The following is a 22,717-nucleotide window of genomic DNA, read 5'->3' on the forward strand; positions in this document are numbered from 1 at the left end:
ATTTGTGAGGGTTAATTTGGTGGGATAATTTTCAAAGCGGGCTTATGTGTATAAATCATTTTTGAAGAATGGTGTAAGGTAGATGTGTATTTGCCTGCTATTTATGTGCAATATTAAGTCCATATAAGTTACATCAATAATCCATAAATGTACAAAGCTGTAGTTACTGTCTTTTCCATTTTCTAAATTTTATGTCAGATTTTTTTATCATTCCACCCACCACTTAAAAACATGTTAGCGACATGACAAATGTCTCATTCCCATATAATCCACTTTAAATAGACTTTTCAGTTTTGCTCATGTTGCTGCTTTGGACATGCACAGTAATAAAAAGTAAGATATTGATACTTTCAGGAGAATTATACAAAAGGGAGATTTTAATGTATGTCGTCATTATTAGCAAACAAAATAGCCTTCAATATGAACATAGATAGCTCTGTGTCATAAGGAAGAGGTTGAACTAGGCCTAGTTTTACCCACTGCACCTATATAATTTATAGTTTCAGTCTCACAAAAGTAGAGGTATGCATAGAAAAAAAAGTTTTGTTTTCTATTTATTTTATTTTGTTTTCTATTTTCATCTTATTTTTTTATTCGTTTCCGGGCGGATTTTAAAAGCCCTGCTCGCATAAATCCGCCCGGATTTACTCGAGCAGGGCCAGCGCGCGCAGAACCCCGGGACGTGCGTAGGTCCCGGGGTTTTTGGACGGGGTCGTGTCGGGGGCGGGGCCGAACGATGCGGCGTTTGGGGGCGGGATGCGGCGTTTTGGGGGCGGGCCCATGGGCTTGGTTTCGGGCCGGGGCGTTCCGTGGGCATGGCCGCGCCCTCCGGAACCGCCCCTGGGTTGGGTCTCGGCGCGCCAGCAGCCCGCTGGCGCGTGTGGATTTACGTCTCCCTCCGGGAGGCGTAAATCCATGGATATAGGTAGGGGGGGGGGTTTAGATAGGGCCGGGGGGGTGGGTTAGGTAGAGGAAGGGAGGGGAAGGTAAGGGGAGGGCGAAAGAGAGTTCCCTCGGAGGGAACGGAGGCAGGCTGTGCGGCTCGGCGCGTGCCGGCTGCCCAAAATCAGCAGCCTTGCGCGCGCCGATCCAGGATTTTAGAGGATACGCGCGGCTATGCGTGTATCTTATAAAATCCAGCGTACTTTTGTTTGCGCCTGCTGCGCAAACAAAAGTACGCGATCGCGCAGTTTTTAAAAATCTACCCCTTCATTTTTAATATATACTATACTTTTTTTTTTTTTTACAACTTTTGGGGTAGATTTTCAGAGCCCTGCTCGCCTAAATCCGCCCAAAACCGGGCGGATTTAGGCGAGCAGGGCCCTGCGCGCCGGGAAGCCTATTCCCTCCAAGGCCGCTCCGATTTCGGAGCGGCCTTGGAGGGAACGGGGGGAGGCAGCGCGGCTCGGCGCGCGCAGGCTATACAAAATCGATAGCCTTGCGCGCGCCGATCCAGGATTTTAGTGGATACGCGCGGCTCCGCGCGTATCTACTAAAATCCAGCGTACTTTTGCTTGAGTCTGATGCGCAAGCAAAAGTAGGCTGATCGCGCTTCTTTTAAAATCTACCCCTTTGTGAATAGCATGCATGTAAACTTTTTAGTGTGTGCTATTCACATAAATAATTGTGCTGTGCCAAACAATCCCACGTGCCGGAAAAAATCAGCACCGGCTAAAATACTTTCTCATATGCTAGAACAACAAAAAAATATTTGGGAGGTTTTTTTATGTCTTTTTTTTTTTTTCCTGTTTTAAAATCACAGCACATACCTAAAGAAAATCAGGACCACAAGTCTTTAGATGTGATGAGGTAAAAGCAGATCTAACTCAGCTGGTCTCATCTGACATGCAGGTGTCTGGTCATCCTACATACAGAACTCATGCATTCTTAAGACAGGGATTCTTTCAATGGATAATTACAGTGTTTCTTAGCAAAATGAGGTTATCATTGAAATATGCTCAAGGCAGGAGTTCTTAGGAGACTATTCAACAATGAGAAACATGATATACCTATAAGAATAATTTTTCACAGCAGAATGTTCTTACTCTGGGAGTTCTTCATGGCAAGATGTTCTTAGAAAAGAAGTTCCCTGAAGAGAAAAGTCCTTATTAGCAGGATACTTTTAGTAGTCCTTAGATGTGCAATGTTTCTAAATCAGAAATTCTTAGTAATGGAACACTTCTAGAAAGGAGAAATCACATCCATTATAGTTAGGGCCCTGGTTTCAAAATTCTGCAGCAAGAGTTAGCAAATTCTGTGGCAGATTTTTCAAAATCCTGCAGCAATTATGTGGCGAATTTGCATAATTTTGCATAAAGATTCAGATCTCTGACTATCCAAAAAAAGTCTCTTTATTTTTATTGAAAACCATTCATTTTGTTTGTTAAACAATATTTAAACTATATACAAATACAAAATTAAACAATCAACTGTTTATCAAATAAAAACATGTATTACAAACTTTCATGATTTTTAATTTGAACTAAAATACACTGCAGCCATCCATTTTTATATTTCCTTGAGAAAGTCTTTGTTTTTCCAAGTATATAAACTTCTGTATGCTTAAAATACACTCAATATTAACAATTTGTCTTGCTAACAACGATGAAAATTTGGGGACAAATATTGGACATATGTTAACAGACACATAAAGGAGTTGAACTAACAAGTTTGAAACTTGTCAACAGTAGTGCAACTCATCAAGGTTTCTATGAAGTGAAATTAATGCCCTCTCTGCCAGCTGTGGGACATCAGCAGTTGCAGAATTCCAAAAAACATATCTAAATCTTGTAGCATGTACTTGATAACATATTCAGATGCAAGAACCTTTGGGGCAGAAAGTGCCCCTGTGTGCGCCGAGCCTATTTTGCATAGGCTCAGCCATGTGTGCAAACCCCGGAATGCGTGTATGTCCCGGGGCTTTGAAAAAGGGGCGGGAAGGGGATGTGGGCGTGGCGCCAGTCCGGGGGTGGGACCGAGTCCTCCGGCACGGCTGCCGTGCCGGAGGATCGCGTGCCGGCAGCTGGCCGGCACGCGCAAGTTACGCCTGCCAGAGGCAGGCTTAACTAACACAACAAAAGTAGGGGAGGATTTAGGTAGAGCTGGGGGGCGGGTTAGATAGGGAATGGGAGAGGAAGGTCGGGGGGGGGGGAGGAGCGGAGGGAACAGAGAAAGCCATCAGGGCTCCCCTAGGGCTCAGCGCGCGCAAGGTGCACAAGTGTGCACCCCCTTGCGCGCGCCGACCCCGGATTTTATAACATGTGCGCTGCTGCACGCGCATGTTATAAAATCGGGTGAAGATTTGTGCACGCCAGGTTGCGCGTACAAATCTACGTCCACATGCATGTTAGAAAATCTGGCCTCAAGTATAAAGATGAAATTCTTCTAAAGAAGTGTTTCCCAGTCAGTGTGCCAAGGCATACTGGTGTGCCTTCAGACCTGATTAGGGGTGCCATGGAAAAGTCACCACTGCCTGATATGCAGATCTAGACCAGCATCAGTGCTCTGTTCTCTGCACTTCAGAACAAGAATCACCAGCTGTGGCTCTTAAATATGTTTAATGTTCCTTTCTAAGAACATGTTGTCATGCATGCCTCTTCTCCCTAGCTACAACATGAACCCTGGAGTGTGGTAATTAATGGACAGCATGCAGGGTATGGATAGCTTGTTCCCTCTTTGTGCAGCACACACAGCTTCTCCTGAGCTTTGCCCTTTGAGCCCTTCCAGCCTCTGTCTCATCCCCAGCGAAAGCCTCTGTCTCATCCCCAGCGAAAGTGTGTACAGACCACTGGATGTGATTCATTCTGAGGGACCTTCATTTTTTTAATGTTATTTTTCCTGGGAATTTCTAAGTATTTATTATAACAAACAAAAATGTGAGAATATCAGTGGGAAAAAGATGATTCATTTTTTCCACTAATTTTCTTCTATCTTTTATCAAAATAGCAGTTCTTAGGAAAAATAAAATAAAAACTGAAAACGAATGCCTCTATTCATTCTGAATGTTGAGAGCAGCACAGCAGAGGAGATCTGGACAGACAAAATCAACAGTCAAGGTAGCTAGCCGAGCCAGCTGCCCATATCACACCAACTTCTTTGTTCTCCTGCACTTATATATAGAAGGAACTGGCCCATTGTGATAAGTTGATGTGTTTCACTGCCTTCTCTCTTCCTTTGTTTTAAAATTTAGAAGAGATACTGGTAGGTCTTTCAGTGCTTCTGTAGCTCTTCTTTTTTGGCCATATGAGTTCTTTTTATGTCCAAACTGCCTGCTCCATGGAGTTTAGTGTGCCACACAACATTTTTGTTCATGAAATGTGCATTGGATTTGAACACATTTGGAAAAACTGTTCTAAAGGCACATTGCTGTAACCAGTAATTATATCAAAATCATCTTTGGTTTGATAAGGATTTAAGAGATCTTTGAGGGATCAATATTTTGATTGCTTTCTCTATCCACTCCAAACTCACTCTTCTCCTACCCTGTTCATGTCAAGACAGGAGGAACTGGGTGGGGGTAATAACAGAAGACGAGGGTTCCCTGCAGGATATTTGCGTAGCGAGAGTCTGGAGAAGGAGCAGAAAGAAAACAGATACTGAAGGCAGGCAGGCATCCTGTAGCTTTCTTCAAAAGATTGAATTAAGAGCTAGGAAAGCTCTCAGGCACGTTGATTCTGCAGTAGATTGTCAATTATGTGGCAACAAGCTAATTACCGGTATGTGGTTTCTCCTTAGACCACACAATCAGATGAGCCTAGGGACCCTGATTAGTTTCATTTTTTGAGATCAAAATAATACCAATAAGAGGATCTCTATATGTTAATATTTTTAAAAAGCATTTTCATCGGTCAGTTACTTGTGGTCCCCTCTGAAAATGTGTATACTTTTAAAAAGTCATTGGTGTATACTGTGTAAGGGATGACTAACTTTTAGCTGGCTCAAAATTCATTTAGGTGAATTCAGCCATTCTACCCATATACATATGCAGTTCCCAATGAGGCATCAGAAAATTTACATAACTCATAATCACCCTAAACTGTACCACCTCCTCTATCTGATCTTGTTTTGTTATGTGGGGAAATTAAAAACACATTATTGTGAAAGATAGAATATTTATTTCAGTGATCCCATGTCTCATACTCCCACAGACATACATCCCTGTAAGGAAATCTGAAACACATGAACATTGGTTATGAAGCTGGTTGTGAAAATAAGGTTCTTTTTATAGCATTTGTTCACACTCTTTCACTTGCCACATCCCCTTTGCACCTGTTCCCTAAAAGAGAGAACATTGCATCTAAACCGAATGTGCTAAACAGGGCTGGGGATGGAACATACGTTGTGCCCCCAAGATCTCATTAGCTTCTAATAAGGAGCACAGACCTTGAACTGACAGCAAATTTCAAATTGGGTTCAGAAAAGTATATATATTTAAAAAAAAAAAAGGAGAGAATGGAAGCAGAGATTACTCGGTGCTAGAGTGAGAAAATAAAAAAGAAGGAAAAAGACAGAAAGAGAGGTATACACAGAGAGCAAAAGAAGATAAAGATGGAATTATTTAGTAATAAAAATGCATCTTAACCAAACTGGTCTCAGGGTGGAGTGCAATCAGATTTATGGTTAAATTCCTTCTACATTTGTGAGTCAGTTTACAATGGTGTAGATATTCAAAGCTGGCCATGTAAGTATCTTAGCTGGTTAGAACTAATCCGGCTGTTATGATGTACATTAAGCTGCACAGCAAAGCCACTAAATAATATACGTGTATATGTGCACACTTCACCAGATAAATCTACCTGGGTAAGTTTAGACCTGCTCTATGGGGCATCTAAACTTAGATGTAAACTTAGCAGCTAACTCCAAATATATGGCTATCTCATTCTGTCCCTGATCCATCCAGTACACACCTATTTTTTATGTATGTAACTTTTAGTCATATAAAGGACTTAGCCACATAAGTCCCGCTTATCTGGTTAAATAGTGCTGAATGTGCTTTGAATATTGGGCCCAATAAGCATAGGGAAACATGAAAGGGAGGCATATTAAGGACAGGCATAAAAGATATGATTAGTCAAGTGATAGAAGGGAATGTCTGTTGCTGTCTTTGTGACCAGTTTTTGAGTACAATTTAGTGAAAGGCCTGGCTGAATAGCCAAGCCTTAACTCTCTTCCTGTACGTAAGGTAAGATGTCTCAAGGTGCGGGGATAGTGCTTTCTTGTTCCATAATTTTGAGCCATAACTGCTGAATATGCAAAATCTGGTACAGGTTAATCTAGCGGAAGCCAGGAGAGGTAGGAAAGGTGGTCAATTTGGGAGGGACAAAATTCTCTTCTCTTGTGGGAGAGCAGAAAGCTGGGAGAAACACTTAGGAGCTTTGTTGTTTACATATCTGAAGGAAACGCAACAGAGTTTTGAATTGTATCCTCTATTTGACTGGGAGCCCTTGCAATCGACTTAAGATTGGCCTCATGTGGTCAACTGCTGTGACCCCCTACCAGGATTCTAGCAGCTGTACTTTGTAAGAATTGGAGACATTTGAGACTGAATTGTGAGATTTCATGGACTATGGAATTTCAGTAACCAATGCGGCTGGTTATTAATACATATACATGGTAGCAAAATTATGTTTATGAAAATACTTGCAAAGTTGGCAAATCTGGTATAGATGCATAAAGGAGGACCTTACCACTTTGAAATGTGGGTTTTCATTGAAAGGTTGTAGTTGAGTTCAGCTCTTTATCTTTGCACTGAATCCTTATAGGATAACTTTCAAAGATCTGTGCACAGGAGTAGTAGAAGTAACCTAGTGATTGGAGCAGCAGGCTATGAACCAGGAGCAGGGTTCAAGTCCCACTGTCACTTTACCGTCCATTGCCTCAGGTACAAACTTAGTTAGGGAAATACCTCTAGTACCCAAATGTAATCTACTTTGAAGTGCTGAAAAAAGTGCGAAAAGGGAATATATTTAAAAAATATGGGGCCGGATTTTTAAAAGGGTTACGCGCGCCAGGCCCTAAAGCCCCGGGATGCTTGTTAAAGTCCCGGAGCTTGCAAAAAGGGGCGGGGAAGGGCAGGGTCAGGCACCAGGCACCCGGCACAGCGGCCATATTTGCCACTGTGCCGGGGATCACACGCCAGCAGTTGGCTGGCAGTTGGCCGGCACGCGCAACTTACTTCAGCCCCAGGGCTGAAGTAAGTTTTGAGGTAAAAAAAAAAATGAAGTCATCAAAGGTAGGGGGGAAAGGGCGGGGGAGATAGGGGAAGGGAAGGTGGGATGGGGGGGGGGGGGGGGGTAAGAACTTCCCTCCGAGGCCGCTCCAATTCCTAAACATTGATAAAATATTTCAAAACAGGAGACACATCAAACAACACCCAATAATTAAAACTAATAAGGATTAAAAATCTCCTCTATTGTTTTGAGGAATAGTGATTTTCTGCTTTTCCATTGTTGCACTGCAATAGAATCTGGCTTTTGGTTTCCAGTTCAGTTTTGTCTGAGTGTGTGTGTGTGTTAGCCCCGGGTCCGTAGCTAAATCGGGGGAAGGGGGAGAGCAGGAAATCCGGCACACTAAATCGTGGTGTCTTCAGCAGGCGCCATTTTGCTCATGGGGGACCCGAAGTTATCTCCTGATCTGCTTTTGGCATCCCTTCCTCATGGGAGACCCAACTCCACCTCTGGATCTGATGCTGTTCTTTGGTTCTTCCTCAATAGGAGGGTTTTCTATGGTTTGGGTTTACAGCTCTACTGAGCTCATGGCATGTTTAACATTCAGTGAGTCAGACCCTCAGCATTCTCAGCTTTCACTGACTTTATCTCTGCTAAGCTCATGGTCAGACATTCACTGTTACCCAGCTTGGATGGATCACTTTCTCTCAGCCAAAAGGCCAAGACCCAAGCGAGACTAAGGAAATAGAATATGGGCATACCCTTTCATCTTGCCTGGCCTCTTTTTTTCTCTTGTCTGAGGACTAGGTACACAAGGGTCTGACTCCCCTTGTTAGTCAGAGTGAGAATCTGTTTGCTTCCTAGGACTGTTTTTCAGTATATTTCTCTCATAAATCCCTCTCTCATTCAGAATTCTCCCTTGTGGGACTTTTTCAGTCATAGTTCTGTAATTTAGGGTTTTGCTATCCTTTGATTTAAAGTGATATTTTACTGCAAGTTACCAACAATAGTCCAGGGGGCTGTGACATGCAAATCTCCTGCCTGATTCTCTGACTCATCTACTTAATGATCATTTAAGCACCTTCCTACCCCAACCTTATCCTTCCTCCCCCTTCCCCTCTCCTTCCCTACCCCTAAACTAACCATATCCTTCCCCATTTTTTTTATTTTTATAATTACTGCTCCTCGGGAGCGCTGTCAGCGCATGCTTCTTGGGGACAGCAGCTAATGGTGCAATGGTATCAACTATGAGGGGTTAAAGGAAAATGTTTTATGTGAGAATCTTCTGGAAAGTGCCCTGTATGATTTATCTTTTGGGAAAACTGGTGATTTTGGAGTTCCTGCAAAGCTGCCAAGAATGATGTAATAAAAAGGTGTTTAAAACTCTAACTTGTGAATCAGTGAAACTTATTGGGTCTAAAGAGAACAAGGAAGTTATGTTTGGTACAACCCCATATAAGTTGTGGCTGTGTCATTTTTATAAGGTAAAGAGAGGATCCCTAGCTTTAAGAGCCCTGAAGCACATCTTCCCCCTATCAGAACTGCCCAGCAGACCCATGAGGTGTATGATGCCCCACAACTCCCAGCTGTGCTTTTGTGTCCAGTGCAAGAGTGGAACTGGGTCACACTATGTGAAGAGAGATGATTTCAGAAAATGTTCACTCTATTAGGGGATTCTTTATACCATAGTTCCACTGCACCTGTTATGAAGAGATGACAGAGCAGCAGTTAAGAACCTCAGAGTAAAAGCTGAAAGATAATTGCTCTACCTAGTGTGTTTTATGACAATGGGGAAGGATTACTCTAATGTATTAGGTGTACCTAACAGCGGGTTAATAAGCTGCCTCAGCAAATATAAATGGATACTGTATGACTCTCCAGATTCCTGCATTTGGGATAATACCATGTGCAGATGAGAAGAGCAGACATATATTATTCTGGTTATGGCATATGGCTGCATCATGGTAATAAAAGAAGCCCACTATTTATTCAAAAAAGTCAGAATGAGTAGGCCATTTGACTTTGTTTATAATATACAAAGCTGCAAGTCTCAGCAGTGCCTATTGAATTTAGGAATTTATTACCACACTGGTAATGGCCTTCTGGTATAAACAGATCACAGTGTATTTCTCGCCGTGGGAACAGATAATGTATGTGCTGCAGCTCAGAAACTTTCGAAACAATGCTGCTTTAACCTTATTTTAATAAAAAGAATGTCATCAATCAATATCACAACAAATTCCTTGGTAGCAGAGATTTTATGTAGCACAGCTTTCGGGAAATTGGATGTAGGCACTCCTGGCTGTGCTATAGGCAGTACAAACTCATGCAGGTCCTGTGCCAGCAGATATGCTACCTTGTTGCAATAGGTTTTATTGGATTATTGGAAACCATTGAAGCTCCAGTTCTAAATTAGAAATCAAACTTCTCTTCTAGAATCATTCTGAGCTCCCTGTGGCTTCCTGCTTTGGCTAATATTGCAGCTCATGATGCTAATGACTTGGTTGAGAGCTAGCAGAGGTCATTGTATGCTGCTCTGGACCCTCTTGGTCCGGTAAAGCCACTTCTTGTGAGGCACCAAAAATCTACTCCATGGTATTCTTTGGCACCTGTGAAGCATGGTCTTCGAGTAGCTGAAAGTTGCTGGCGCAGGAACACATCCTGAGGATAATTTTGCTAGCTATCAGTTTAAGCTAAAAACTTATATTGATCAGACTAAAAGTACATGGTTCTCTTCAGCAGCTTCCCACCCTCGAGAGTTGTTCAGGAAAGTTCATTCACTGATAGCGCCTCTGGTTCATAACTCTCTAGCTGCCTCACAAACTTTGTGACTCATTTGCATCATCTTTTTTGGAAAAGATGGCTTTTGTAGTCAAGCCTCTTGTGCCAAATTTGACTAGTATATCTTCTCCTCTGCACCTTGCTTTTCATGTCTGGCAAGAATTCATTCCTACAACATGTAGTGAAGTAGTCTCTATTCTGAGCAAGATGAAAGGCAATTTCTGTATTTTCAATTCCTGTTCTTCAGCTTTAATAAAGATTTTGCATACCGACATTATTCCATTTGTTACCAATCTCGCCAATGCTTCTCTCACTGAAAGCTTGCTTGCCAGCTCCACTGAAAATGGCTGCTATATGTCCTTAAGAGGACAAACCTAGATCCTTTATATTTATTTAACTAGTGCCCCATTTCTACTTTAACAATACTGACTAGCCATTGAAAAATCATCCTAGGCCAGCTACAAGAACATCTGGAGGACAATAACTTTCTGGACAGGGCCCAATTCAGGTTCTGTGCTCTTCATAGCACAGAATCATTGCTGCTTATGACAGCATTCGTTTGGGATTTGATGCAGTGGTTAAATATTTTCTAGTCCTTTACTATTTTCCTAAATATGTTTTATGTATTATGATTATGCCCTCCCAATTAGAGGACTATTACAGTGCCATATAGAATGATTGATACCTGCAATATTGTCTTCTTGATTTAATTTCATGATATGTAACTGTATTTCTTTGATTTTTTGCATATTTTATAATTTGTAAAAACTCTAATAAACTATAAATAAAAAAAATATATATATATTTTCTAGTCCTAGATCTGCTGTTAGCTTTTGACCTGCTCAACCATAAGTTCTTACTTGGGCGGTTGGAAGCTCTGGGTATTTCCTCCACTCTATTTTCCCAGTTCTCCTCTTTTCTCTCTGATTGGTAATATTTCCTCTGCCTTATATCCGTTAGCTATGGGCATCCCACAGGACTCTTCATTACCTGTTCTATTCAACATCTATCTGGCCCCTTTGTACTCTATTCTTTCCTGTTTGGATGCCTCGCACAAGCTGTTTGCAGATGACATTCAATTTTTTTTCCCAGATTCTTCTAAATTTGAATCTGCATTAGAGAAATCGTCAGTTTGCTTATCTAAAATTAAGGAAGGCTATCCTGTAACATGCTTGCCTTGAACATTAAGAAAACAGATATAATAATGCTTTCCAGGGTTGAAGTGGTTAATGCCCCTGTAGAGTTTCTGTTATTTTGATTCAATCAAATGTCCATGACCTAGGGGTTCTTGTGGATTCCTTTCTTTCCATGCAACCCTATATTGATTCCTTAGGCCAGCCATCCTATTACAAGTTGTGGCTACTGTGATTCTTAAAGCCTTCTCTTCTCCACTTGGATTTTCGCACTGAAACCCAATTATTTATCTTGTCCTCTTTGGACTACTACAATGTTTTATTTTGGGGCTCTCTGATACCTATTTGCGGATTCTTCAACATGTACAGAATTCCACAGTGTGCCTTATCTCAGGTTCTACAATGCATGATCATATGTATTGGTTCTAGCTAGCCTTCATTGGCTTTCTATAGTCTGATGGGTGAAGTTTAAGGCCCTCCTTCTGATGTTTAAGGCTCTCCATGAGCTAGAACCTCCAGCCATTGTTTCTTCTATTAACAGATACTGTCCTACCATGCCTTCACTCTTCATCTCAACTTCTGGATCCCTTCACATTCTCTAGTTCTATAAGTTACCTCTTGAAAGTGGATTTTTTGCATTGCAGGCCCAGCTCTCTGGAATAGCCTTCTAACAGCTATTAGAGCTGTTATGTTTTAGGAAACTTTTAAAGACATACCTCTTTTCATTAGCCTTCCCAAACTAAGTATTTGATCTGCCTGTTTTGTTTTTCAGGGTAATTTGTCTGTATAGCAACTATACTGTTTAGTTGTTTTGGTATATTCTCTGTTTTGTGCTTATTTTGATATGGTAATATCTTATTGTGTATGTTGGTTGTAATCTGCTGAGATTGGTGGATCAGCAGAATAGAACTACTTCCTGCAAAACTAAAACACATTTGTGCTCTGTAATTAAGCGACAGTACTAGCTAAAATGATCTTAGATAACTCCTTTGCCCACTACAGGGAATCTTAATGATTGTTTTATTTTGCTTCAGTTTTTCATTCCTAGAAAGATATTAGTGTTTATAGTCTTTGAAAGCTGAGACTTAATCACTTTCACCATTCTGTGAATCTAAGTGAAGAGGGTGTGACCCTTAACAGAACCCTATGCAGGAATCATATTGATACATGCAAAGTATAAAATTACCATGAAAGCTGAAAAGTGAATTCACGAAAGGAGATTTTAGAAACATAATGAAGATATAAATACTGCAGGATAAAAAAGAAAGACCTAGGAATGAGAATGTCAAAATATTCATTGACAGTTTCATCTTGAACTTTTTGATATGCAAGATGGCATCTTGATCTTTCGAATTATCCTTCACTGTGGTATCTTCCTCCATTGGATACCTTGTTGATGTCAGTGGCGTTTTACCAATCAGATCAGTGTATTGATTCAGTTTTTCCCTATATTGAATAAGTCGTAAGTGTTTTTGATGGCCTTTATGTATTAATAAGTAAATATTTGTATGCTCAATGAAAAATAAAAAAAAATGTTAAATTAAAGGACTATTTTATAGGTGGATAATTATACCATTAGGGCAAAAATGCAGTTTCATAGTACAACATGAGCACTTGTTTTGACACCTGTTTAAGATTTTCTAAGTAATCCAGTGGTTTGCTATGGACTTTTCCTTCAGGAATTTGCCCAATGCTAAGCTCTAATATGCTAGATTCCTTGTCCACATCAACTGGCAACAAATTCCACAGCTTGATTGTGCATTTGTTTTAAATCTGCTACCTGCTAGTTTCATGGTGTGTCTCCTAGTCTTAGTTCTATTTGAAAGGGTACCTTTCCCACTCATGATTTTATAAAGCTTTATCATATTCTTTCTCAGTTGCCTCTTGTTCAAGCTGAAGAACCCTAACCTGTTTAGCCTTTCTTCATAAGTGAGCTGTTCCATCCCTTTTTTTCATTTTTGTTACTCTTCCTTGTATCTTTTCTAGTTTTGTTTTCTATTTCTGCCATTTGACATGGGGTGACCAGAATGGCACACAATACTCAAGGTATGATTGCACCATAGATTAATAGAGGCATTATGATATTCTCCATCTTATTCTGCATTCCTTTCCAAATTATTTCTAACATTCTGTTTGCTTTATTGACTGTTGCCATACACTGAGCTGAACATTTCTGGGGTGAATACCATCTGATCCTGGTAATTTATTACTCTTCAGTTTGTCAGTTTGTTGATTTATAGCCTCTATTTTCACAGTGATTTCATTCAGTTCCTCTGAATCATCACCAACAATGAACATTTCCAGTGTGATATCTTCCCAGCACCATAGATTGAGGCAATATATTTTCCTTCTATTTTCCATTCCTTTCTAAATCATTCCTTACATTTTATTTGCTTATTTATTTGTTTAGATTTGACTGTCTGCTTTTGTCAACAGCACAAAGCGATTGCAATAAATTTAAAATCATTACAAACTCCCCCGCTCCCAAACAACCTCACATAAATTGGCAATAACTAAATAAATAAATATTCCCAAACCCTCCCATGCTAAGCCCAAGCTGCCAACCAGTCATGTCACCCTTACTCTTATTAAACTGACCTTTATTCACCCATCTAACTATCCCCTGATAACCATGAGGAATGAATATACTAGTCAGTCAAGTAAGAGCCCTTGTAGATATAACCCTACATTCTTATTTCCACTTAAGAGCCTGATCATATACTTAGAACTTGACCATTTTCTATGAGATAGATATGATTCAATGCAAATACTGTAAGGAACAGTATTCATAGATTGTGGGCAGTGTAAACATGCTATTTTATAGGTGACTTCTAGTTTCACCTGTGACTTTCAGGAGGTATTGATGCAGTCGTTTAATTTTATGCAAGAAAAGTGACTGCTGCTGCACATTGATTTGAGTATTTCAATTAATTGTCCACAATGACTCTAATATTTTCCTGGATCATGAACCCAGCATTGTGTACCTATTTTTAGGGATAATTTTTACTCTGTGCTTCACTTTGCATTTACCCATATTCCGTTTCATCTACCATTTAGATGCCGAGTCTTTCACTCTTAAAAAGACCTTTTACAATTCCTCAAAATTCACTGTGAATAATTTTGTATCATCTGCAGTTTGATCAACTTACTTGTTACTCTTTTACTCACTACTTTTGTTACTCCTTTTTCTGACCATTTATGACTGTTAAATAGCACCATTCCCAGTACATATTGACAAGACATACCACTATTTATCTTTCTCCACTGTAAAAACTAATCATTTAGAATTTTGTTTCCTGTCTTTTAACTAGTTACTAATCCACAGTAGTACATTGCCTCCTACACCATCACTTTTTAATTTCCTGAGGAGTTTTTCATGAGGGACTTTGGCATATGCCTTCTGAAAATCCAGATACACTATATTGACCAGATTACCCTTCTCCACATGTTTAACACCTTCAAAAAATTTAGTAGATTGGTAAGGCAGGACTTTCCTTTGCTAAATCCATGTTGGCTATTCTCAATTAAGTCATGTCTATATATATGGCCAGTAATTTTGTTTTTAAGAATAGCTTCAATCATCTTGCCTAGCTGTTATGGATTAATGGTTTAGTGGACCCTTGGGCCAGTCTGCAGGAGACTGTGGAGAGGTGGACTATAGTCTCAGTGTACAAGCAGGCCGGGAGGCGGATATCGGGTAGGATGCGAACGATGATCTTCACCCTGGAAGCCGTGATCCCCCGGGAGGAGCCCGTAGGAGCCCAGCCGCTGGGACTTAGGTGATCGGTGGTGAGGCTTCACCCTGGAAGCCGGAACTCCCCCGGGAGAAGCCCGTAGGAGCCTGGCCGCTGGAACTTAGGCGAGTACTGTTGCAGGATCAGCAACAAGCAGGCTTGGGAACTAGGACCAGGCAGAGAACTGGAGCAAGATTCAGGTACTGGAACCAGGCAGGAGCTGAAGCAAGACACGGGTACTGGAACCAGGCAGGAACTGAAGCAAGACAAGGGTACTGGAACCAGGCAGGAGCTGAAGCAAAATCTGAAGTAGGAACCAGGCTGGAACGGAGCAACTACCGGCAAGTAGTAATGCACTCTGGGGCACGGAGCAACTGGGAACTGCAAGGTAACCCCGGTGCAAGGCAAAGACTGAGGGTCTGCGGGCGGCTTACATAGGCCACGGCATCTGACGTCAGGAAGCGGGCGGAGCTTTGAATGGCGGGAACAGTCCTACAAAAGTGTCCTTCTTGCGCATGCGCGTGCCTAGGGACAGGGCGTCCACCAAAGATCTCCCACTGGCGTCACCCCCAGGGGGACGCCGCCACACAGGCCACAAACTCCGCCAGCTGAACCGGGAGCAGGACCAGGAACTTGGAGGTAAGGGCCTGATCGCTGCACACGCGACCGGGACCGTAACACTAGCAACAACATCAGACTCACCAGTTTATGGCTTCCTGGATCACCCCTGGAGAGCCATTTTAAAAAAGTGGCGTTATATTAACTACCATCCAGTCATCAACTATTTTGGCTGTTTTTAATGAGAGGTTACAGATTACTAGTAACAAGTTTGCAATTTCATATTTGAGTTCTTTTAGAACTCTGGAGTGAATACCATCTGGTCCTGGTGATTTGTTATTCTGTAGTTTGTGAATTTGCTCTACTATATCCTTTATTTTCACAGTGATTTGCTGCAGTTCTTCCAAATCATCACCATTTTAGAATGTTTCTGTTATGGTATCTCCCCAACATTCTCCTCAATAAAGACTGAAGTGAAGAATTAATTTGGTAGTTCAACTGATTTTCTCATAAGTAGGTGATACCTTATTGGACTAAATGAATCTGTGATTAGCATTCGAGAGTTATCCTCTCCAGGTGAGTGACAAAACAATGCAGTTTTACTGGATTTGTATGGTACAGAGACGTCTAGGTCTTAGGCTGCCTGCATATGCCATTATAGCCACTATAGCCACTAGAGCATTTTACATTCAGTTGGACCAGCTCACATTCATCATTCATACACATACCCCACCCCTGCCTCTTTTTGTTGATTCATACACATGCACAGCTTCTCTTGTATATTTTGTACCAAGCTCATTTCTTAAATAAAATTCTTTATTGCATGAAAATTGGCCTTTCTGTGTATCTTATTCTGCTATAAATCTACTGGCTTATAATAGCATATGCATGCAGCTTAAGACCTAGATTTCTTTGTACATTTAAACCCAGTACAGTGCGCTATTTCTTCACCGACACAATGAAAAGAGAATACATCGTGAATGCTAGCCACAGATGTATTAAGTTAGTCCAATAAAAAGGTATCATTTACAACCTTTGGCCCTTATTTCTACATATCCAAGTAGACTAACATAGAACCATAATTCTTTGATTAATTGCTGCAAATGCTTAACAAAATAGTTTTAAATTGCCTTCCCCAGTTAAAGTTGAGCTATGGGAACAGCTGGTGCTGGAGCACAGTTCATCTCTTATTGCTTCAGTAGGCATTACCACTTCTTGCCGGACTCAAGAGTAAAACCAATCTGTTACTCAAGTTTGCAGGAGGTCTCCCTTGACAGCACATCTGGTGGAACAGCTGGAGAGCAAATGCACAGGGAGGGGGAAGGCTGCTGGGCCAGATCCCCAGTTGCATCATTTGTTTATTTGCTTTCATCCCAAGCATCTGGGTTGGCACTATGAGTAGAAATCTCATAAACCACCTGAAGTGCCATAACCTATGCACTCCAGCTGGCCAGGAATGGAAATTGACTTGGGTGATCCCACTGAGGTGCAGTTTACTTCTCAACTTACAAAGCTGCTGGCAGAGAAGTTTGTGTGTGCCTTGTGGAATTCTTCACTGCAAGGGAAAGGCAGAGAGGTGCGTAACAGAGCACTACCCCTGCTAATTTCCCGTGATTCTTGCTAGTACCAACAGCTTAGCGGGGGGGGGGGGGGGGGGGCGGCTGGGGCTAGGAGTGAGGGCTTTAAAACCCTTCACAGCTTCCTTATTTTATTACTACTGATCTGATTATCAGAAAACAATATGCAAGCGCTGCTTTATTTTATTGGATTACCTTAATACATACGTAGCTGTTTTCTGAGATTTAAGCTTCCTTCATCGGGTCAGGGTTTTGCACTGATTTGAAGAAAATTGAAAACGCAAATCTTGAAACCTAGATACATGTGGTCAATGCTGAGAAGTAATCCAGGTTCTGGAGGGAGCATCCTGACCCTTTGACACCCCCTACCTACCTGATTCCTTTCAGGTCCTATAGACCTGATTTGAAATGGAAGAAGCAGGAATACAAATACCACAATGCACTGGAATGGAAGCTTAAAAGACAGGCACGATCAAGTGTCTGCTTACAGAAACTGGGTCACTTGGTAGTTCTGCAAATGTTAGGTTTCTACTGTAAAAAAATAAAAAAGGGTGTTACCAGTAACTTGTCTGTTGACTTTAGTCTCTCTCTGCCTTGGTAGACTAGAAGGCGTAGTTGGGAACTTCTGAGTTCTGCTTATCCTGGGCGGTTCAATGGGTCAATTGGGCAGGCTGTGCAGACTTTGATTACCTCCACCATTCCTTGCCCCCTCCTCCCCCTTGCAAACTACTTTCTTCTTAATTTAGATTCTCTATCAGATAATAAAATAGTTTCCAACCTTTGGTGTCTCCAGTCTTTTTTTCTTTTTCTCATTCTCTATCCTTATCTCTATTCCTTTCTTTGTTTTCTGTCTCTTTCTGGTGTCCTGTCCTCCTTCATTTGTCTTTGTTTCTCCTTTCCGTCAGCAGGAATACTTTCTATTCCTTCTTTTTCTCTCTCCTCGAGCATTTTTTCTTCTGTCTCCTCTTCCTATTCATCCTACCTGCTCTGCTTTCACTGTCCTTCTTCCTGTTGCTCCTGCACTCTTTCGTACATTCCTCATCCCCTTCCTTCTACGTTATCACCCTAGATTCTTCTCCCTAACCAAGGGTCTTCTTTCTCTCTCTCCTGCCATCCCTGGTCCTCACACTCCTTTTCTTCCTCATTCTCCACCTTTTCTTCCCTCTTCCCTTGTTCTCATCTTCCCCTAATTCAACCCCCTCTCCTCCTATTGTCTTCCTCCCTCCCATCTTGTTAATCCCTCTCTATCCCAACTCTTAGTCTGCCCTTTCTCTGTCCCCCCCCCCCCCCCCCCCCCCACACACTCACACACACTCTTGCTCTCTCCTTTTCCTCCCACTTCAACTCTTACTCTCTCCTCTGGCTCTCTCCTCTCACTCTCCCTACATTCTTGTCCCTCTCCTTGCTTGCTTCTTTCTTTTCCCATTTTTACTCCCCCCACCCCCCCATTCTCCTCTCTCTCTCACACCAAAATACTCTTGCTCTCTTCCCTCACTGTTCTCTCCACTGGTCACTGCTCTCTCCTCACTGTTCCCTCCCAGCATTTATGCACTTTTGCTCTCTCCTTTCACTGTCCCCCCTCCCCAAAAGTTCTCTTGTCTCTCGTCTTTCTGCCCCCCTGGTTTTTCTCCCCCCTTTGGATCTCTCTCATTCATTCGCACACCCATGCATACTTTCTCCTCCCATCTCCTATCCATCTCGTTTACCCTGGTCCCTGCAGGCTTGGCAATAAGAAACTGCTTTCCCACCTTTTGCTGCTGATTGGTTCCAGTTATCAAAATGAACCAATCAGCAGGCAGAGGCAGAGAATTGGCAGCAGAAGTGTCTCAGACTTCATCCGAGTGCCCGCCATCTCAGCACAGAGGAAAGAGACTGCAGCTGTGAAGAGATAGTGATTTCTAGGACTCAGAGATCCTGGGTACTCTCCTCAAGACCTGGAGTCAGGTCTCTAAACTTCGAGTCTCTGGGTCAGATCCGGAGAATTGCCTGGTATGCTAACAGGGGTTTGCCATTTTTAGCACCATTCTTCCAACATGGGTCTCAAACAGTTTAAGTTCCTCCAAAAGATACAGACTGCTATATCCATGCTGGAATGGCAGTGTAGCATGTTTTATTTCCAGGGCTTCTAAAGCTGGCAAAGGGAAGGAGTGTATCATGAGTTGGTACCACATACACAAGCAAGCACTTGTGGAGGGAGTCTAATTGATATTACTTTTTGGTCATTACTGACCTGGGATTAAATTTGACTTCCTAGAGGTGAGAGGCACTGTATCCTCATAGCAATTCAATGAACCATCCAGAAGCATCCAGCTCTTAAGTTGGCATGGGAAAAGCTATGCATATTAAGAATATATGGATGTGCTAAAAAGCTTGGCAAAATAGCTTGCGTGTGTTCCATTAATTGTGTTAAAAAAGATCTAATGAGATCCCTCTTGCAGCTTACTATTTCCACAGACTGTAATACACTTTAAAAGTAAGTTTGAGTAATGAAAAGTTTTATGGTACATAATCGGGAACTTTGCCACAGACCCCAAGTAGTAGAAATACTCAGAATTAGAGACCGTTCCTGACTGCTTCAGTCTTTTCTCTCTAAAAAGGAGATGGGAAGGATTAGTAAGCATTGTAATCTGTAAAGCTCTGAAATACCAATCTTGGTACTTTTTTTTTTAATTTTGCTTATTATCTTTGTTTATGACTTTCTTTCTTTTTTTTTTATCAGAAGAAAAAGGTTGTCCAACAACTCCATAGGAAGTCTGTCACTCAGTTCACAAATATAATAGATGTCACTAGTTCAAAACAGGGTCTTTACTGAACATTTCAAAGAAAAAGTCACTGCTTTCATCTGGCAGTTTGCAGCCATCTGTCTGCTTGTTTCATCTTTTTGGTTAAAACGTGTCATGGGGTATCATTCTGGAATAGCTGGGATTGCAGCAGCTTCCCAAAAAATTGGCTCAGCAGAATGGTCCAATCCTAGTGCTTTAATCTGCATAACTTTTTCTAGTACATCATAGTTTTAAATAAATGTTATTTGCCTTGTGTCTTTAGACATATTTGTGATCTCATAAAGGTATCATCTCCATTCAGCCATTTTGTTGAAACACAGTAACATAAAGGCCCAAATGATCCATCCATTCTGCCCAGCAAGTTGCTTAAAGTTGTAATTGCTGCTCCAGACAGGTTTCTCCCATGCAGAAAAGTTGCCCCCATTTCTTCATCTCCATTCTGTTTGTTTTTGTGTTGACCAGACCAACATATTTGCTTTTTGCAGAAACAAGTAGTGATATTTCAAAATTTCCATTTTATCACACTTGACAGTGAGCCTTTGAACTATCCTTAGCTGTTGCATCTGCAGGCATAATAAAGAGACACATTATCAGCCACAGGATTACGGTTTCCCGAGCTTTTTAAATACGCTGTCTGTTGTAGGTGCTCTCACATTCCAATAATATTTTCTGGGTACTATATGCATGGCATATTTTGAGGGCATTCCTCTGTATCTGATCATCTGAGAGTATCTTGTATTTTATGAGCACTCCCTTGGGTCTTGTATTTAGATGTATTTTCTTCATATGCAAATAGTTCAGCTTTTATAAATATATAATATATACATATAAATAATATATAAATATAAATCATTTTATGCCATTGGGAAAACATTTAATTTTGCAGTACCTCCAAGGAATTGAGATCATTCTCACATTCTATCCCCCTGGGATATACGTTTTCTGCTAAAATTGTATTAACAGTAGATGTTTCTAGCCCTTTATTATTCAGGGTGAATAATATGGAACCCCATTTTTGCCAGGGGTCACCTTCCTAGTTCCAAAGAGCCACTGGGTACCACTCAATGGGGGGGACGGAGGAAATTCAGGTCTGTGGGCCAGGGCAAGCTTGCCTGCAAGGCCAAACTGGGCCAAAGATACCACAAAAAAAGCACAATATCCACACCAAAGTTGTGCTCCAAAAAAAGGTTTATTTCAAAGATAAAGATAAAGGTAAAGTAATACTTTCATAGTCCACAGTTCCAGTACAGGAGAAAAAAAAATAGTTTAAGGCTCAAAATCATAGTCCACACTTTCCCAGGGAAAACTCACCAACTCAGATTTCCTCATCTTCACCCACTTTAGGTCCTCTGCGGACCTAGGAGCAGCTCTTTTTAACATTACCACAATTGGTTACTCACAAACACCAGTATTGGCAACTCAGGGCTGGTGCAAGGGTATTAGGTGCCCTAGGCAATCCTTCTGCTTTGCGCTGCACCCCATCTCACCCCGATTCCTACCTCCGACTGTGTGCTTCTCAGAGCTGCGAGCAGATTGGGGCCATAGGTGACCGCCTAAGGAGGTCATTTATCAAAATGCACCTGGAGAGAGAGAGAGAGAGAGAGAGAGAGAGAGAGAACCAAGCTGTAATATCCTCTCCATAGATAGGTATTTATATCCCTATGGGAGGCCCACCTAGTAACTCGAGGTGAGGTTTAGGGGGTTAGGGGCCACTTGGACATTCAAAGTGAGACGTACAAACAGAACAGTGGTCTCTTGTGAAGATCTGATGACCTTCAGAGTGAGGAAACTCACCCAAAGATGAGATTTGTGCAATGTTCTCTCCACCTAGCTTGATGTTACTCAGGTAGAGAGTCCATCAAGCTAGGCTGAGAGAACATTGCACAAATCTCATTTTTGAGTTTTGTGCAATGCTGTCTATTAGCATAAAACATGCCCCTTTTGCTATTGCATGCGATATTTATCGCATTTTGATAAATCCAGGCCTAAGTTTGCCTAATTGATGCACCGGCCCTGCACAAACTTCACCTTCTTCACTTCTCTCAGAATCCCGTTCCTCAAGACTCCTATTTTCTCCAACTCCTCAGGAACATGTGGAAGCACCTCAACTCCTCAGTATAAGTGACACCACTGGGACTGGCACCTGTACACGTTTCCCATCTCTGTCTCTTCCATCTACAGAACTACTAAGTTCTCATGGGAAGCATATTTTATACTCCTCTCTTAGCACATTCCCCTTTTTAGGCTGAGCCACTCTGTCATTTAAGTTAATAGCTCTCACTCCCCTTGCCCATTGAGTGAACTTCCCATTTTATGACTTCCTCATTGCAGAACATAGGATCTATTATTTTCTATCAGCAGTACATCATTGGAGTAACAGTTTCTAATATGCTGCTTGCTGGGAGCATATAAGCAGTACTGCAGGGTGACACTTGCAACCTAATGCTGCTGCATTACTGCCAATTGCAGCAAGGAGATATGCATTGTTGTATGCTATGCAAATGAACAAAAGTGGTAGCATGAAGCAAGGCAAAGAAGACTACTGTATTCTCTTTATAACTGCACAAAAGATTCTGAGATCCATATTAAGAGGCATTTAGCCAAGCAACTCACAAGGTATCTGGCTAAATTCATATTTGGGCACTTATGTGGCTAAATACTACTTGAATATTTTATTATCCGGATAAAATATAGCCAGATAACGTAGGGGCGATCAGGGGCATTTTGGGGATGAGTTATGCTAGCCGGATATCTTGATCACATTCAGAGTTAGTCATACAACTTACCTGGCTAAGTCTGGTCATGTCAAAGAGCTGTCCTAAGCCAGATAAAGTTAACTTTTAAGACAGCCGGCTATATTCAAAGTTAGCTGGATAAGTTTATTCAGCTAGGGGGACCTTCCTTACTCGATGGACTGCTGCCGGTCCATATCTGCCCGGAACAACAGGTACAGAGGTGGGCACCCGGGGTCTTGAGGCACTCTGG

General features: G+C 41.6%; 1 protein-coding gene across 1 annotated transcript in view; it reads left to right on the forward strand.

The window, feature by feature from the left end:
- Nucleotides 1–22,717, forward strand: part of ASTN1 (astrotactin 1) — a 587,016-nt gene that overhangs the window by 247,420 nt on the left and 316,879 nt on the right. The gene's annotated exons all lie outside the window — the stretch shown is intronic.

Source organism: Rhinatrema bivittatum, chromosome 10 (genome assembly GCF_901001135.1).
Source record: "Rhinatrema bivittatum chromosome 10, aRhiBiv1.1, whole genome shotgun sequence".
Classification (NCBI taxonomy): domain Eukaryota; kingdom Metazoa; phylum Chordata; class Amphibia; order Gymnophiona; family Rhinatrematidae; genus Rhinatrema; species Rhinatrema bivittatum.